This window comes from Ovis canadensis, chromosome 22 (genome assembly GCF_042477335.2).
Source record: "Ovis canadensis isolate MfBH-ARS-UI-01 breed Bighorn chromosome 22, ARS-UI_OviCan_v2, whole genome shotgun sequence".
NCBI lineage: Eukaryota > Metazoa > Chordata > Mammalia > Artiodactyla > Bovidae > Ovis > Ovis canadensis.
In genome coordinates this window covers 37,663,258-37,679,022 of record NC_091266.1, presented here as the reverse complement: position 1 = coordinate 37,679,022, position 15,765 = coordinate 37,663,258, and the positions used below count along the sequence as shown (strand labels likewise).

General features: G+C 37.0%; 1 protein-coding gene across 13 annotated transcripts in view; it reads right to left on the bottom strand.

The window, feature by feature from the left end:
- BTRC (beta-transducin repeat containing E3 ubiquitin protein ligase) overlaps window positions 1–15,765 on the bottom strand; it is a 182,163-nt gene that overhangs the window by 84,022 nt on the left and 82,376 nt on the right. Inside the window, exon 1 of one of the 13 annotated variants that reach the window (XM_069566941.1) lies at window positions 10,766–10,978. The exons of 9 other annotated variants lie outside the window; for them this stretch is intronic. The gene's annotated coding sequence lies outside the window, so the exon portion shown is untranslated. Of the gene's footprint in view, window positions 1–10,752; window positions 10,979–15,765 lie in introns of those variants that run through there. 3 more of the 13 variants (XM_069566942.1, XM_069566940.1, XM_069566943.1) reach the window with 3 other exon arrangements.

Below are 15,765 nucleotides of genomic sequence, written 5' to 3'. Positions count from 1 at the left end.
GCATCAGGGTTTTTTCCAATGAGTCAGTTCTTCGAATCAGGTGGCCAAAGTATTGGAGCTTCAGCTTCAGCATCAGTCCTTCCAATGGATATGCAGGACTAATTTCCTTTAGGATTGACTGGTTGGATTTCCTTGCAGTCCAAGAGTCTTGTCCAACATCACAGTTCAAAAGCATCAATTCTTCGGTGCTCAGTGGCTATCTAGCCCAAATCAGCAATTTTCTTCTTCCTGACCCTCTATTTTTCCTGATTTAGATGGGAAACTACTGAGTGAGCATTATAAGAATGTCTAAGGTATTAAAAGATAAAGGGAGCTAAAGGATGATTACTACCTTAGAGCAGAACACAGAGCTGAAGAGGAGCTCCTTTCCCTTCTCCATCCCATCAGGGCAAAGGATATATATATTATTTTGTTGTTTTAAAAAAAAGGGTAACTTTAACATTAACAAGCAGGAAAAGGAGAAAAACACTGTTACAGCTAGTTCTTTTTTAGATCATTTAACCCAACATTTTTTGCTCTTTTTCCCGACTTCTTTTAATCATTTTTTACTTTTACTGGACCATCCACCATGAGAAAACAAATCAATTCAATTCAATCAATTCAAAAAATTCAATTATTTTGTTGCTTAAAACAGAGGTAGTAACATTAAACAGTCATGTTATCAGAAGCAAGGAGTAAGGTACCCACCTCAGAGTGAAGAGGAGAGCCAGAAAGCCAGAGAATAAGAAATTAATAGCTCTACAGTCTTGAGGATGGCCGGGAATGATTAAGCAGCCAACATACCTGATAGTCACCTTGGTGGTTCTCAAAGACTGTGCTCTCCAACATCACCTAGTTCGGTAGCACAGTTATTCCTTGTATCTTTAACTATGGTGCATTCCAATAAGCAATATTCACAACTGCCCTTGGTCATATCAAGCTAAATTATGTCCAAGTCTAAATTATGTCCAATCAAGCTAAATTAAGTTCTACTTATGGGTAACTAAAAGATGCAGGTAAGACTCATCATACAAATTCAGTTCAGTTCAGTTCAGTCACTCAGTCGTGTCCGACTCTGCGACCCCATCAATCGCGGCACGCCAGGCCTCCCTGTCCATCACCAACTCCCAGAGTTCACCCAAACTTACATCCATTGAGTCAGTGATGCCATCCAGCCATCTCATCCTCTGTCATCCCCAATCCCTCCCAGCATCAGGGTCTTTTCCAATGAGTCAACTCTTCACATGAGGTGGCCAAAGTACTGGAGTTTGAGCTTCAGCATCAGTCCTTCCAATGAACACCCAGGACTGATCTCCTTTAGAATGGACTGGTTGGATCTCCTTACAGTCCAAGGGACTCTCAAGAGTCTTCTCCAACACCACAGTTCAAAAGCATCAATTCTTCGGCGCTCAGCTTTCTTCACAGTCCAACTCTCACATCCATACATGACCACTGGAAAAACCATAGCCTTGACTAGACAGACCTTAGTTGGCAAAGTAATGTCTCTGCTTTTTAATATGCTATCTAGGTTGGTCATAATTTTCCTTCCAAGGAGTAAGCGTCTTTTAATTTCACTGCAGATGGTGACTGCAGTGATTTTGGAGCCCCCCAAAATAAATTCTGACACTGTTTTCCACTGTTTCCGCATCTATTTCCCAGGAAGTGATGGGACCAGATGCCATGATCTTAGTTTTCATACAAATTAGCAGGTGACAAATAAGAGGATAATCACATAATCTCAAAATATTTCTACATAAGATACGTAATAATTACAAAAGAAAAAATAGCCTCACAGAAGAGAGATCTGGTAGAAAACACCTTAACATTATGTGCCTCTTGATATGATATACTGAGAAGAACACATTATTACTTCTGAGGTAACCTTGCCCAAAACATATAACCTCAATCTGCTCATGAGAAACAACAGACTAGGCTGAATTGAGGGAAATCTTAGAATTTTTCTAGTTTGTACCTACAAAAAAGTGTCAAGGTCATAAAATACAAAGGAAGACTAAGGAACTGCTACAGGTTAAAGAAAACTAAAAAGAGAAAACTGAATATAGCCTGTGATCTGAAGTTACTTGGTGGGGGGAGGAGCTGAAACAAAAGTGATGGTAAACTCCTCTGCACTGAATTATATAGTGAAAAATAAGTGATCTGAGCCTAACCGGGTGAGTAAGGACTATCGAGCCCATATCCACAATTTTCTTCTCCACCCTTTACTTCATCTGTTCTTGACAGGCAGTTATTGAGTGGGCATTATGATATAAGGTTTTTGGAAAAATTTGGAAGAAGTCTATTAGATGAACTAATAACATCATATCAATGTTAATTTCCTGATTGTTTCTCTACTTTTAAAATTAACATGTGGAAAAACAATTTTTTTTGGTGTATAGTTCTACTGAGTTTTGAGAAAACCATAAAGTTATATAACCACCATCACAATCAAAATGTAAAGCAGTTACATTACCTTCCAAATTCCCCTTGATATAGTCAACTCCTTCCCCTAGGGATCACTGATTTATTATTTGTCTCAATAATTCTGTCTTTTCTAGGGCATCATACAATGAATCATATAGTATGTGATTTTTTGAGTTTGTCTTCTCACCTAACATAATAAATACATTCATTTGTGAGATTTATTTGTGTTCTTTCATATTTCAGCAGTTCTTTCCTTTTTATTGGCAAGTAGTAGCACTGTATGGATGTACCAAAGTCTGTTTATACATTCAACTTCCTGGCTTCGACAGTCTGGACTGGGGTGTTTTGTTTTTTTTTTTTTTTAAACTGAAGTATTGTTGATTTACAGTGTATCAGGTACACAGCAAAGTGATTCAGCTATACATTTATATTTACTCTTTTTCAGATTCTTTTCCATTACAAGTTATTATAAGATATTAACTATAGTTCCTTGTGCTATATAGTAGGTCCTTATGTTTATTTTATATACGGTAGTAGTGTTAATCCCAAATTCCAAAACCCCTCCTCCCTTTCCCCCTTGGTAACCCTAGGTTAGGTTTGTTTTCTATGTCTGTGAGTTTATTTTTTCTTGTAAATAAGTTCATTTGCATCATTTGTACTGTGGTTATTTAAAGAATGTCCTTGGTCTTAGAAATATGCAATGAAAATATTTAGGGGTAAAAGGACATGTGTCTGCAACTAACTTTAAAAGAGCTCAGAAAAAATAATAAATAAATTGATATTAATATATACGTGTGCATGCTAAGTTGTTTCAGTCATGTCTGACTCTTTGGAACCCTATGGACTGTAGCCTGCCAGGTTCCTCTATCCATGGGATTCAGCAGGCAAGAACACTGGAGTGAGCTGCCATGCCATCCTCCAGGGGATTTTCCCGACTCAGGGATTGAACCTGCACCTCCTGCATTGCAGGCAAATTCTTTGCCACTGAGCCACCGGGAAGCCCATTAATATATATGTATATGCCTATAATGGACTGCAAGGAGATCCAATCAGTCTATCCTAAAGGAGATCAGTCCTGGGTGTTCACTGGAGGGACTGATGTTAAAGCTGAAACTCCAATACTTTGGCCACCTGATGCGGAGAGCTGACTCATCTGAAAAGACCCTGATGCTGGGAAAGATTGAAGGCAGGAGAAGGGGACATCAGAGGATGAGATGGATGGCATCACCGACACAATAGACATGAGTTTGGGTAAATTCTGGGAGTTGGTGATGGACAGGGAGGCCTGGCGTGTTGTGGTTCATTGGGTCACAAAGAGTCAGACACGACTCAGCGACTGAACTGAACTGAACTGATTGCCTGCAATATGGGAGACCTGGGTTCAATCCCTGGGTTGGGAAGATCCCCTGGAGAAGGGGTTACCTGCTGCCTGGAAAATTTCATGGACTGTATAGTCCATGGGGTCGCAGAGTCAGACACGACTGAGTCTTTCACTTCACTTCACTTCATGTATAGAGATCAAGCAAATGTGTTGACATATGGAGAATCTATGTAGAGTATAAGGGGATTTTATTTATTTATTTATTTTTTACTATTCTTTTAACTTTTCTGTACATCTGAAATTATGTCAAAATAAAAATTAACCAAACAGATGAAATCCAGAAGAAAATATGTTAATAAATGGAAAAACAGAAGTCAGATAAATGAAAAATAAACTGAGGGAAAATAATTCCTTCAATAAAAATAAAAGTTGTATTTTACCACTTAACCTTGAGCCAACTAGAAAAACCTGACTGCTCAAAACAACTCATTCACAACACTCAGATGGAACATTTCATTATAGTAAATTATTTGCAGAATGTTTGTGTAGTCCTGGAGCAACAATACTGTATAAATATTAGCATTAAAATATTTATACTATATAACTTGTTACCTTTTATATTAACTTGAATATTTATGCCTTAACCCAGCATTCACTAGTTTAGAATTTTTAAGGGCAGAATAAAAGCCTCACTGACAACTTTGAATTTAACTTCAAACTGGAAGCATTAGAGTTATAACAGCTGCAGACATGCAGACTTGGTAACAGAAATGGTCAGTAAAACAGACTTGGTAGGTAAAAGTCAAATGAAATATTACTAATGCTCATGTGTTAGATCTCAGGATGTTATGTGTTTTGGATAAAATGTTTCCAGAAGTAATCTGGAGGTGAATAAAAAAGAAAAAAGGAATCACATTAAAAAAAACTATCTCAAAATCAACATATCCAAATTTAAAGCACTCTTTACCATCCTCACCCACTTTAGGCTAGCTCTTTCCTTCTCAACTTTCTATCCCAGACTTAAATCCTCAGAGTCAATTTTTACTCATCCCTCCCATCCCCACCTTTTCTTTTTTTTTCTTTAAATAGATTGACACCAATTTTAGGTCTTCAATTTTTCCTTTGAGTCATGTATTTTGATAGATCTAACCTTAGTTTTGCATTTTACTCTAGATCACCAATTCCTCTTATCAGTGTTACTACTGTTGAGATTGCCTTCTGGCCTCCTTGCCTAAATCTGTATCTGCTCCATTTCATATACTACTGTCGGAATCATTGTTCTAAAAAGACTACTTCTCTGCTAAAAACCTTTTATTGCTCTCTGTCACCTACAGGATAAATCCAAACTTCTTAGTACAGATAGCATCCACAATTAGGCCGATTTCCATTAAAGTCTCCTGCACCATTTACATGTTATCATTCTTCAAAATAAGAAAAGCACTCGAATTAGCACTCTATTTCTATTTGGAAACATTGTTTATTTCTCTATTATATCTCTGTATGAACAAGCTTTCCACCCCAACCTTGCATTGTAGGTTTCTTCAGGGCAGGGCCAGTTTCTTTTTCCCCTTCACTTTCCAGTAGTTGTTGTTCAGTTGCTAAGTCATATCTGACTCTTAGTAACTCCATGGACTGTGAAGCATGTCAGGCTCCCCTGTCCTTCACTATCTCCCGGAGTTTGCCCAGATTCATGTCTGTTGAGTCAGTGATGCTATCTAATCATCTCATCCTCTGCCACCCTCTTCTCCTTTGCTTTCAATCTTTCCCACAAAGCTTGAGAGCATAATATGAGTTTTTAACTGTTTATTAGATTGAGCACTATTGCCAGATTAACCTTTCTTAACCACCACTAATTTTTTCTTCAAAAATTTATAGTGGCTCTTTGTTTCCATGAAATCAAATATGAAGTTCTAGGCCTGGTTTTTAAGATCTTTCAGAATTTTCTGCTACATTATATCAAGTTATTTCCGTCAACATACTTTTACTTTTTTCCGCCCTAGTTAAACAAGTCTCTTCAGAGTCTCATAAACATGATTTGGTCTTGAAATTTCCAAGCTAGAAGGATCCTTATTAACACTAGTCTAGAATTATAAACACAATTACTTGATCAATTCAAGTCCTACCCATTTTTAAAATGAGCTTCAACTTCTTCTCCTCTAAGAAAGTATACAACTATTCCATCTTATCTTACTGGAAATTTCTTAACATTTTTATTTGGTCCACACAGTTTGGCACTTAAATAGATGAATGTTTGTATTTACTCTCAAGTACCCAATAAGACTGAAAGCTTACTGGACAGTCTTTGTGGTTCCCTGCCTGGAGCCAGCGTGAGAACTCCACCTGTGGCAAAGGTCATGAGGAAGGAGGCTCGGCATATGCAAAGGTGGGATCGAGCCTCAGGAGACCCCCTGTTCCCGAGCATCCACCCCCCAAAACCAGAGTCTGCCTGCTTTACTGTGTTATGCTTTCCACCTACTCTTCTGACATTAACAGGGGGCGGTTCCCCTACCATCTTTTTCTGGAAAAAGTTAATTTAGAGCTTTTAGATAACAAATCTCCTGGGCATAATACGAGTGTTTCAATCCAAAAACCCCTCTGATGGCTTTCTAGCCTGCCTGCCGGACTCTTACAGCTGTGCATGTGATTGTTTGTGGCCTCCCGACCGCGAGAGGCACAGTAAGCTTAAAAGATCCTAGGAATGTAGGCGCTTCTGAGGAGTCAAAATCATTAGAATAGGACTGATTAAGGGTTTCATTTGTTGAGCCAATACTTGCTGCCAAATTTTCATCTCTTTTATTTGTAGATATAGTTGGCATGTAGAAAAAACAGGTAGTAGACCTGGTATTAGCAACGTTAGATCTTTGAGTTAAGTACTTTCTTTGTTATAACCCACTGCACCTTTGTTCTACAGGGATGTAACTTTATTTAGTACTTTGAGGGTGATGCAGATTAAAAAAAAAAACACTTCAAGGGAAAAAGAGTTTTTTGGTTGATAGACATTTATCTAGGAAAAGAGCCATAAAAATGTTAACAGGTCCCCTGGCCAGAAGATAATGTAAACCACCTGAGACCTTTTGTATACAGGAAGGTATGCAAAAAGAAAGCCTGGTCTCAATAAGGGTCAGGACTGCTGCCCCTGCATAACTCTGCATATTCCATTATTTCTTTATGTACAACTTGGGGTATATAAGCTACTTTTGAAAATAAAGTTGTGGGTCTGGCACCAATGCTTGGCTCCCCCATGTCGTTCTTTTCTCCCTTTTCTGGCTGAATTCCCATCTGGAGCATGGAGGCTCACCGTGTCTACTTATTTGCCCTGGCTTCTAAGACCCATACGAGAGGGAGCCCAAGGCAGGGCACCCTCTGATATTCAAGTGGGCGCCGGTGGCCTACGTAGACGGTGCAAGTTCCTTGTCTTGGAACTTTATTGGTTTTCCACGTAAATCAAGTTGTTCAGCCTCTTTTCTCCACTAATTTTCCTACTACACTATTCTTTCCTAATCTCTCTTTATATTTCTAAATAAACAGTTTTTCCTTGCCAACTCTGTCCCCGCTTCGAATTCCCTGGATACCCCGGGGCTGGACCCCAGCAGTTCCCTCTACCTCCCAACACATTACATAATATACAGATAATAAGGTCTTAATATATAATTGAAACCCTACACCCACACCATCCAGCTAGCTTTAAAAATGGTTTCCACAGCAGAGAAACTTCAAAGTGAGAGTCAACTACAGTCTTATCATTCTATCAATTTAATGCCAGTATAATTTACAGGAGGAGTTTGTAAGCCCCTGCTCTAAATAGTTTTATTGAAACTTAGCCATCCTCATTTATTACCATTTATCTGTGGCTGCTTTTACACTGCCATGGCAGAGGTGGGTAGTCAGGACAGAGATCCTACGGACCACAAAACCTCAAATGTTTATTATCTGATCCTTTACAAATAAAGTTTGCCAACCCTTCATTAAGAAGGAAAAGTTCTTCAGTTGGTAAAGCATTCCTAGCTTTTCAGAGGTTTATGGATGGAGCAATATTCTCCATTACCTAGTAAGTGGCTTATTTACTGTTTTCAGTTATCTATTCGAACACACAACTCCTGATGACATGGATAATTAAGAGTTGATTATATAATCAAATAAAAAACTAAACTAATTTACACAGTGATGAAAAGTCAAGCCACTCATAATGGCTCATAATAATCTTTGAGTAAGCATCTTGCTCAAGGTTGGATGGTGCAACAGCCTAAGCCTGTTTGAAAAGACATCTGCTATAAATAAAATAAGCGGCTCTAAAACTAGAAGTAATGTTTTCCACCTATGCCACAACTCTTCACTGGGAGAATTCAATGGTCTCTATAGCCAGGAAAAACTGTATCATTTTAGCAAAGCAGGCAAATTGTGGTGAATTAAAACTCTGATTTTGAATCAGTTGTTTATCATTATGTAAAATGATAACCCATGTAAAGAGAAAAATCTTGAGGCCAATTTCTATAGCTAGTTGCAAACATTATATTATGCATGGGCTTGATCTGTAAATCAGTAATTGGATTAATATTTTTCTCATTATCTTATTATATGATTTGGAACTAATTATAACCTCCAAAAATATATATGACCTGCAATTTTCAAAAATAGGAACAATTATCCTTCTGCAAGTTTGAGTTAGCTACATGGATAAAAGTCTTTCAAACTATTCAATGAAAGGTGACAAAAAAAGGTGTGTCTGGGGGTGGCGGGTGTAGTGTGTATATTGTGTGTTTAAACAAATTTTAATTAATTCTTCTAGGATACAATGGAGAAAACTTAGGTCAAGTTCAGAAGTTGAAGCATACTATTCTAGGATCAGTTTTAGGGAGGGCCTCAAGTGTCCTCATAAGATAACATTCTCTGGCATGTTCTCACACACATTGCTTCCCCAGCATGTTTATCATTTGACATATTCTATTAAACCACAGCCACTTCAAAGCCTCCCTATGTTGCTCAACTTCAACAAGATCCACCAGTTAAAGTTTCCCAGAAGTGATATTTTCTAGTAATACACCAATCCAAGCACAGTATTAGGAACTGGATGGAATGGAAAGCACTCTCGGGGGCAACCAAACACAGAACTTCCATTAGTACCACCTTACTCCCTGTGACAAAAGTCCAAAAGACACCAAGTAGGTTTTCCCCTCTGCTACACTGTCCAACACTAATTATAAAACACAGATGCAGCCTTTCTCAAAATGCAAAGGGATTGTGTATATTTGCAAAGAACAACTATTTTTTTATGCTTCCAAATTCTTAATCCTGTTTGGAGCTGTCAGTGGGGGTTAATGGAAGCCTTGGATAGGAGAATTCCAATCTGGTTGGCAGATGGATAGGTTGGTTATAGCTGCATAACTATGTCTTGCCTGCAGGCACAATTCAAAACACTGTTAAAGCAATATAAAGTCTCTGTCAAGCTGAACCATTTGGATCAGTGGCAAGGAGAAATAATAATAAAAAAGAAGTTCATTTCTGGGCCTTGTGCATTTATGCTAGTATGCAGAAACTGATTAATTGTCATAGTGTGCTGGTCTTCTATACCTCAGATTTCTACTTCTGGAGTAGATTTTGCATGCTAATATAATCATTCTCCCTCTTGAGACATTAGCAAATAATCAAATGAAAAACAGGATCATAATTTACTGAGATTCGAGCAATTCTCTATGCAAATTTGACTTGTTATTGCTGCTGCCTCGTTAATCTGAATGCCTTTGACAAACTCCTTTGATTTATGAACTCGTGACAACTCCAATGTGTATATATTTTGCTAGATTGACATTATCATTAAGAGTGGGTGGACTGAGCTCACATGAATGGCTGATTTTATTCGCTGGTGTCTGCTGCTCAACAGCTGAGCATCTCCTCCTCACAAAGCCCCTGAGCGTCAGGCTCTTCCCATCTTCCCATCCATTCATCATCTCGATGTTAATTGGCCCAGGCTTTAAGCAAATTTTCAACACGATTTAAAGGCACGATGACACTGATTACTGACCCTCTGCCATACGGTGCCTATTGATTAACCTGACAGAGATGATGAGCTTGAGGGAAACTAGGTGTGTGGGTACCTCAAGGGGAAAAATATATTGTCTATGCAGGCAAACACTTGTCATTACCTCACAAGCTAGAATTTGCACAGCTCACATTCTTAAAACACACTACTGCTTCAACACCTACAGCTAACGCAAAAAGTGCTTTCTGTATTCAGATATTACAGATATGTCATGTCAAAGCACATGACACATTCAGTATTTAGAAGAACTCCTCAGATAGATGGCTGCCTTTCAACCAATTATGCTTGTGCTGGCTGATATATGTATTTTAGGTAAAATGCAAAGAAAGGGCCCGGTAGTCTGGCAATGCTGTATCATATGAGAAATGAATTAGAACAGGGAAACAAACTAGGTTCTTGAAAACAGATAGTTAGAGGAAGGAAAAAAGGAAGGAGTAAACTGTCTGCTGCCATTCTACCACTACTACAATAAGCTGCCATTCTATTGCTGTTACAATGTGAGGTACTCTTAAAAAGGAAGAGAATAACCACCCGATTTTACAAATTTTATTTTCCGTTCTTTAAATACTGCTACCTGATTCCAACCAACAAACAATCTCTGTCACAGAAATTACCAAGAACTGAATATTTTAAAATAAAATGAAATAATATTTAAGTCTAACAAACATAATACCCCTTAAATCCTTGCTTGCCCATTTTCAACAACTGCTGCACAAACTGCTGTACTTAGGGAAAGTGTGCAGGGTTATTGCAAGTTAAGCTTCATGAGAAAACTAAATGCTTCATTATTTGAGAAAAATATTAAAGTTCATAATTAATAGTTACGGAGCACACACATTAAAAACCAAAAATGATCTGTTTAAAGATACACAAATTTACAAAAGCAAAGTCATGCCGCACTATCAGGGATCAGACAAAAACCACCTTTAGATAGGGAAAGTTCTTATTTAAAACAAAGCTAACAAAATATGTTGCCTCTGGCCACACACATCACCTTGTTTACTTACGAGTCCTGGAGGGACAGCCAATATATAATTTTAAACACGGAGATTTTGGAGCAGTTCTAACAGTTATTTCAAAGCTAAAATAATAGAAAACTGAACAACAGCCCGGCTGTAGTCCTATTACAGTGACATGGCTGTTAATGTAAGAGATCAAATGTTTTTCAAGTCAAACAGCATTGGTGCCTGTTATACTGGAACATGCAGCTTTTACTCCCTAAAAGCCTGCCTCCTGCTCTTTTAAGATAAACAAGCTCAACTAAGCACTGAGATACTCTGATAAGAAGGATGGAAGAGAGAGCTGCACCAGGGAGTGACAAGGCAAGGAGATGAAGGAGCAGAGCTGCTTTTGTTAACTTTCAAGTTACAGAATGTATCATAATACAGCATTTTAATATTTCACCATTAAAAGAATAGCTAGTATAGGACAAAAGATTTCTATCAATAAATATGAGAAACAGGAGAAAAAAAAAAAGCCAGAACAGTTCTGTTTTGTGAACAGGAGAGATATTACACAGCTGTCTGAACACATTCAGCTTTGTGACCTCTTAATCAAAGGTTTGAACGTTAACTTAGCAATAACTATGAGTACTATATAAAAGAGTCTGTAATTATGTTAATATGCTCCACATCAGAAGCAATAGTCTACTTAAACGCTAAAGGGTTTTTTGACTCTAAAGGCCTGATTTAAAAACAAACAGAAAAACTTCATACCTTGCCTTTACAAGTAATTTTTTTATACTTTATTCTGCTTAACAGTCACCAAACCACATCTATTTCTAACAATATGGCTTAATATTTTAAAAATCCCAATAGGCTTGCAAAGGGTGCATTTATATACTACTGCAACCAAGACGACTATCATTTGCTCAGAAAAAAATGAGTTTCATGCATATGGTTTTACTGTTTAAAACACAATGAAAAGGTACAAAGTAGCTAAACAAGTACAGTAAAATGAATAAAAATTCAGCAGGGGTATTTGGGATTAAAAGGCATATATAATAATAATAAAAACCCACCTATCATGGTGAACAAAAGTATAAATAGTTTAATTTACTTCTCTTACTTTTAAACCTACATGAATCTGAAATAATTTGTTTTCCTTTTCAAGATAGAACCTTTATGCTTATATGTTTAGGACAGATCCTTTCACACCACAATTTTCTTTGCTGCCATATTTACACAACATTTCATCCAGAGACCCTATGCATATACTTTTGTGTGAATTAAGAGGCAAACATTTGCTTCTACTAATAAGGACATCTGGTTATTTTTGTAACTCAAGGACATCTGCATTCCGCAGATCTTTCTGATTTCTCAAAATGGGATTGAGAACTATAGAACCCTTACGATGTATGCCAAAATCCCTCTCTCTGCAAAAGTTATTTCTGTCATTCCTGTTCCTGAGTTTTTTTTCCTGCTAAATGACTTTCATCACCTTGGATGTCTTCCCTGCTTTAGTATATTCTCATTTTATTACAATTCAACAATATTGTAAAAGAAATTTAGGGGTCCTTTAAAGTTGATAAACTATAATATCCCCAAAATGCCTATCCATTTTGGAGTGAAAATAAAACCATCCCAAGTAAATAAGTAAATTTGTGGAAACCACAATGGGCTAGGTTAAGATTTATGTTTAGGTGTATATTTCTATTGTGCATCGTCCCTTATTTAATCACTTTTTTCCCTTATTACTAAGAAATTATTATTCTGTGGGTTTGTTATGCTGTAGGCTTTTCCACTAATTATACGAAGTCATAATGAATTTTCAGGTCTTTAAAATTGCAAATATCATTTCCACTCATTGACTTATATAGATTTTTGGTTTCCAACGGTGAATAACATGGTTCAGCATAGGTCCTGAAGGGTATGCCTTAAAGAATAGAAACTTACCAATAAGAAATCAAACATCACATTTTGCTTTATAGCCTTTGCTTTCCTTTTAAAATGCCAAGTAGACAAACTATACTCCTTATTCGGATACTTGAGTTTAAGCTCTAACTTTTGTTTTAACTGTAAATTCTGCTTTTCATTTTCTGCTCATCTCCATTACAGGAATATATACACACATACATATATTAATATATAATGAGGAAAATATGTTTTTAAACAGAAAAAAACTAATATAATCCACAACGACTACCTTCTTACAGGTCTTAAGCCATACACCAAGGCAGTATTGGCCTAAAGGATTTAAAATTTAAGTGAGAAGGCTTCTATTTCTGAAGGGTCAAAGGTTATAAATATCAATTCATGTCCTCAGTTTTTTGTTAATATTACCAAACAACAAAATAAAAAGCTGATTAACCTGGAGTGAGTACATGAGAAATTTGGGAAGAGAGCAAATTTTACTACCCCAGGGACAAACACACACATATATTGTTGAGTTGTTAGTGTTGTTGTTTTAAACAATGCTCTTTGGTGTCTAACAAAATTTTAAAGGTTTTTCTTTCTCTCTAATAGAAGACTATTCCTATAACAATGGAAATGTTCTCCACTTAAAGGATATGGTTATATGTTATTCTAACAAAATTATTTTCTCTTAAGCCTACGGAATGTTAGAGAATGGAAATAAAAATAAGTCAGAAACATTCACCTAAATGTTCCAGAATTATTGTTTTGGATCAGCATCTAAATTTTAAAAATCAGATAATCACTTAAGCATGATTTTTTTAAACTGAAGAGTAGTTGACTTACAATGTTGTTAGTTTCACAGTATAGCAAAGTTCTTCAGATACAGTTATAGATATATAAATACACACAACACATAAATATATATATATATATTCTCAGATTATTTTCCATATAGTTTATTATAAGGTATTAGATATAGTTCCCTGTGCTATATACAGTAGATCCTTGTCATTTATCTATGTTATATATAGTAGTGTGTATCTGTTGATCCTGAACTCCCAATTTATCACCACCACCCTTTCCCTTTTGGTAACCATGAATTTCTTTCTATATCAGTAAGTCTACTTCTGTTTCACAAATAAGCTCATTTGTATCATTTTCTTTTTTTTTAGATTTCACATATAAGCATGATTATTTAATTGAATAAATAATGATTAACCAATTCAGACCAGGCTAATTTAATCAACAGTCTCTTAAATCTATTATTAGTATTGTCAATGGTATTCTGTCGAGCTATGGAATGAAAAAATCACCAGAACTTCGGAGTTTTGTAATGAATAATTGGTTTGACAAATACTAAACGTTAGTTTTAATACTGCAGCACTTGTTCTTGTAGTACAGAACCAGTACTATTCTGTAAACCATCATATTCTGTATACTGAATACCATCATAACCAACTTTGGTATTAAAGTTTGCTTGCCACAATTGCCCTTTGTGGAAACCAATGTAACTCGTGCTCCTGCAGACAAGGAAGGAACAACAGACTTCAAAACCAGCTGCTGATCACTGACTACAATACAAAGAATATTCTGGGCAGTGATTGGTAAAGAAAGCACAGCTATTTCTAAATGCCGGTAGCTCCCAGAATCTCTTTTCCTTTTGAGTGGAATAGTCTGCAAGCACTGACTGGTGGGTCATTCGACCCATGGGGGCCTGGAAAGGTTTCAGGAATAACAGAGGTCATGTAATTGCCAAAAGAGCATTAGCTACTCAATCATAATGGATAATTAAATGACCTACATGATTCCTGAAATAGCTGTTCTATATTTGGTCTATTACTTGCGTCCCTTAAGATAAGCTATTCGTCTGGTCTGCCTTGACCTGCAAAAGTCCAACCTGCGCCTGAAAACTAGCTGCATGCTTCTGTTGCTCAGTAAATCCCCCCCCCCCCCCCCCCCGCCAAGTAGTCATGCCCCAGACTATGCTTTCAAGAGGACATATACACACACAAAAATCAATCTTGCATCCTTCTCCCTATTGTGCTTTCTGGAATACAAACGACTAAAGCAAAGAAAAAAATTAGTAAATTCCTGGCTTAGATCTTCAGGGGACAGAAAGAGGATACACAAGAACTACAAAGAAAAGCCATGATAAAATTTTTTTTAAGTTTTGCTCAATATGCCTCCAAAGAATTTTACATTGATTACAAAGCTAGTCAGAAATTTTTTGTGGGCAGCAAGTCATTAAAACTCCAATTGCCTAAACTGCATTTTTGATGTGTGGGCTATCAGAATTCTTCTTGGCCTAGATTTTAGTCCATATAGAAAGCAAACTGCTTCTTAACAGATAAAACATACCTGGAACCAACTGTTTTATAATAGCAGTAGCAAAGGGAACAAGAATCTATATGCTTCACATTTTCATCTCTTTAAATATTTGATCAGAAATATAACCAAGTAGAACCTAACTGCGTGAATGGCAAAAGTGTACTGGAGAATAAGCTTCTTTAGGAGGAAAAGGTCTGCCTGTGGCCCTAGAGGTAGCTGCACATTACACAAACACTGAAGAAAGAGACAAGAGACAAGTGACCAAAGACAACTCCACAATAATGGCAAGGGACAAGGGATGTAAGGGACAAAAGAGTTCACATTTAGAATACCTTGGAGGCTACTAGGATTTTTCCGTTTCCATGGGAAATTGTGTAGCTTCAGGCTACTGACTACCCTGGTCTCCTACTAGTACATGAATGGCTTATTAAACCTAGAACATATCTGTTTTAGTTAACTTCTGGGCAGGGGGGTTAGAGTAGGAGAAGAGAACAAAACGTACTTAAATGCTGAATTTTTTCTCCAGGCTGAATGCCTTTCATCCAATAAGACATTCAAAGCAGTGACCCAGCAAATGGATTGAAAAAGCAATCTTCCGTCCCAGTGCCACATTATCATTCCTATTCAGTATTCTCCATGAGATATCTCAATCAGCTGTGTGTAAGTGACAACGCAGCCCATTGCTGGGTTAATTAAACATTTGACTTTAACACCCTCCCCGTCATTAAGCAAATAAAAACAGATAATTCAAACTGCACTTCATCCTCAGGGTACACAACACACATGTCAAAATTAAGAGAGTCCAAGGCCTCTGGGGAATTCTG